Here is a 3,713-nt window from a genome sequence, read left to right as displayed (position 1 = left end):
ATGCTATTCAGCCCACTGCAGCACCCCTGAAATGGAGAGCCCAGCCGGGTCCCCACAGGAAGCGTGCGGTCAGCCGGGCCTGAGCAGGTGTCCTAGAAGAGAAGGAAGGAGAGAAGGCAACAATTGGGGCAGTCCTGGAATACTGCCTGTAGGAGGCAAGGCTGCATCTGGCCTTCCCGGAGAAATGGCAGTGCGGGTAGAGACAGGAGAGGACCCCTCACAGCGGGGACACCCCGGGGAGAGTGGAAGCCCTGAGATAGGAAGTGGGCCAGGCTGCGGGCACGGCGAGGAAGGTGGGGGTCCAGGACACCCTCCAGGAGCAGCGGGTCAGTATCCGTACACAAGGAGAGTCCAGCCCAAGAGGTCGGGCCACAGTGACAGGAGGCTGGCCCCCCTCCACGGTCCCCATCCTGCTTGCTGACCCCACAGGCAGGAAGAGACGTGGTCTGTGACCCCCGAGCCAGGAGAGGGACAGTCCTTGGCAGCAGGTGAGGGGCCGTCTAGGCTCCTGACCTTCCCTGCAGCCTCCCTCCTGCTCGCTCTGCCCCTGAGCCCCTCGAGCTGCCCCCACTGCCCCCCACTGCCCCATGGGGCATACATGCCACCAGGTGTCACCGCCTCCTGCTCTCTGCCTGGGTTCTGGCCCCTTCCCAATCCTGCGGTCCCCACGCCCTCCCCACTGCCCTGGGAGGACTCCCCACAGTCCTGCACCAAGGGGCCCAGATGGTCCGAGGGTCTGCCTCTCTCAGCTCTTGTCCACCTCGGATTCCCGTCAGTAACACCTGAGCCTCACTGGTCATGGCCTCGGGCAGTGACTCCCTCCCAGGGCCCTGCCCGACCTCGGGGAGCGGGCGGCGACCTCCGGTTGACCTCGTCCTGGGTCCTAAAGCCCCATCAGTCGTGGAGGAGCACGGGCGGCCGGTACCGAGGCCGGGGCACCCCCATCCTGAAATGGAGGCAGGGGACAAGAGCCAGAGCCGGAGAGCGGGAAGGAGAGAGACGGCGCGAGGGCTAAGCCGGCCTCCTCGGCCCTCGTGCTGCCCTCCCTCGAGGGCCATCAGGGAAAGGAGAGGCCTCCCCGGTGCCACGCGTGTGAGCGCGTGAGCGCTGCGCCGGGACCCCCTCCTTCTCGCCCCCTAACTGGAACAGAAGCTCCGCCAAGCGCGCGCTGGCAGCACAGCCACCGCCCGTCCCAGCTGATGGGGCTGCACGGCGGTCACAATGAGCGTCTGGAGAACCCGCTGGCAGAGCGGCCTTCCCGCGAGACTTCTGCATCTCGTACCCGCAAACTGTGTGCCGCCCACATTTCGCAGCAGCGGACGTGGGAGCAGCGTGCAGACTGAGGTGAGGTGGCCGCAGGAGGGCTGCGCTCCCGTGAGGGGGGTCGTGAGGCTGGTGGCGTGCTCTCCCCGCCCCTCCCTCACCTGCCTGCTCCGTGGGAAACCTCTGTCCCTTCCTTCATTTACTGGAGGCAGGGACTATTATGGGTCATGTCACCGCCGTGGCAACCGCGTGGTCTGAAGCGCTGGGAGAGGACAGACGGGAAGCGACGGGGACAGTACGTCAATGGGTCTTGACGTGGCTGCACAGAGCCGGCCGCTGGGACGACTCGGGCTGGGGGGCTGGGGGGGCGGTTAATGCAACCCCACCGGAAGCTGACCCCAGGCGGAAAGCTGAGGAGGTCGCGCGACACGTGGGCCTCCGCCGGGCCAGGAACAAGCAAGCCTCCTTCCGGGGACTCTGTGCCGCCCCGCCCCTCCCAGGCCCCGCCCTTCCCAGGCCCCGCCCCACACGGGGACGCCGTGCCGCCCCGCCCCTCCCAGGCCCCGCCCCGCCCCGCACGGGGACGCCGTGCCGCCCCCGCCCCCCCAGGCCCCGCCCCACACGGGGACGCCCTGACGCCCCGCCCCTTTCAGGCCCCGCCCCGCACGGGGACACCGCCCCGCCGCCCCATTGGCACACTGCGCGTCTCTGGTGGGGCAGTGTCCGCCGAGGCCCCAGTGTCCCAGCAGCTCCCCGCCGCGTGAAACATCAGGAATAAAACCGACACGTGTTATAAAATCACTAAGGACTCTTCAGTACAAGAAGGTCCGTCCCCTGTCCCGTTCTGGGGACACATCGTTACCCTCCTGCACCGGGACGATGGTCTTTCCCAGTGACGGGAGTAGCAGCTGACACCTCCTGAGTCTGGCCCGTGTGCCGGGGGTTAAGTGTGCAGGCGGAGAGGCCGACGAGGGGGTCCCGTCGTTCTCTCCACTTCGCAGAAGAGGAACAGCCCCCGAAAATTAAATAACTTTGTGAAGTCGCAGTTAGTGGGGGCAGAGGGCCGCCCGGTCTCCGGCTGCCGCGGTCCGCGCGTGGACGCCCCTGGCCGGGGGTCCGGACCCGCCTGTGGCCCCGAGCTCGCTAGCTGTGCCCAACTCCGGGCGGCCTCTGTGAACCACCGAGCTTTTTGGAACAGCGCCCAGGAGAGAGTGGGCCTGCCCGGCTCCCCTCCTGGTCGGCTTGCCCCCAGCCCCTGGCTGGTTCTCTGCCGAGGGTCCCAAACAAAGCAAGAGGCAGCCCCTCTTGGCCTCCCTACCATGGCCTCCCCACGTGGCCCCTCCACGTGGTCCCCACCTGCCTCACCATAGTCTGGGCAGCTGAACATCTTACATGCCAATTCAGGGCTCCCAAGAGAGGGTAGGCATGGAAGCTGCCAGACCTTCTGAGCTGCCACAGTGTCACTCCTGCACCTTCCTTTGTTTAGGGGACTGTGTTCTGAGAGGCTGAACGTGCCAGGACCCAGGGCCCCAGACTGACCTCGAACCCTCCCCACTGTCCCTCCCCTAGACTCACAGGTTTTCCCTACATGCCTGGGATGCGGCGGTAACACGACCGACCAGGCTTCCGGAGGGCTGGGTTCTGTTTGGAGAGCTCTCCAGACACGGGTACTCACCAGGAAGCTCCTTCTGGCTCAGCTTTCCTGTAAACAGACATGAGGGAGGAAATCAACGGGCTCAGGGAGGTGAGTGCAACCACATCTCCTAAGGGGTCCCTCAGCACCCTCGACTCTGGCCAGATCCTAAGTGGGAGACTGGCGAGACATCTCGGGAGCCTGGGTGGGCGGGCGGTGGGGTGCTGCAGACGGCCGCCCTGGGGTCTTCCCGGAGCGGCTCTATGGGGGGCTAACTCAGAGGTGATCACTCAGAGCGCTCCAGCTCCGTGCACAGTCTGGCGGGCGCATGTGAAGGGCCCACCCCGAACGTCCTGCCCGCCCAGCGCCACTCGCACCCAGACACTGGTGCACACATGCGTGCACACACACGCACCCACACTGGCACATGCACAGAGTAGCAGGCTGTGAAGCACTAAGCCATGCAGGTGCTGAAGCAGGAGTTACACGGGGGGCCCCGGGCAGCCCCCCCTGCCACACCAATCCCCCCTGCCTGCTGCCCAAGGGCCCCTCCTGTCAGCCCCAGCCAGAGCCCCAGGCCCGACTTTGGTTGGTGCCGCTTGGATCGTGGGCTCCAGACAGGGGAGGGCGGCCGCCAGCTCTGAGGCAGGGGCCAGGGTGTGTCCCCTCCCGGCATGGCTGGCCCAGAGGGCAGAGGTGGCTCTAAATGAGGACGCTGGAGCTGTTAGCAGAAGACAGGACAGATACGGCCGGGTAAACGCAAGGGCCGTCCACGGGCCACAGCACGAGACAGGACGGCATGGTGCCCCCAGGAGCT

The 3,713-nt window shown here is 66.6% G+C and overlaps 1 long non-coding RNA gene across 1 annotated transcript; it reads left to right on the top strand.

The window, feature by feature from the left end:
- Positions 1–1,176: 1,176 nt before the first annotated feature.
- Positions 1,177–3,009, top strand: LOC123587795. Its single transcript, XR_006707524.1, has 2 exons — positions 1,177–1,344; positions 2,833–3,009. It is a non-coding gene; the product is annotated as an uncharacterized LOC123587795 (long non-coding RNA).
- Positions 3,010–3,713: the final 704 nt, after the last annotated feature.

The sequence above is a fragment of the Leopardus geoffroyi genome, chromosome D3, assembly GCF_018350155.1.
Source record: "Leopardus geoffroyi isolate Oge1 chromosome D3, O.geoffroyi_Oge1_pat1.0, whole genome shotgun sequence".
In the NCBI taxonomy this organism is placed as follows: Eukaryota; Metazoa; Chordata; class Mammalia; order Carnivora; family Felidae; genus Leopardus; species Leopardus geoffroyi.
Note: the sequence above shows the minus strand (reverse complement) of the source record. Positions and strands in the feature narration are given on the sequence as shown.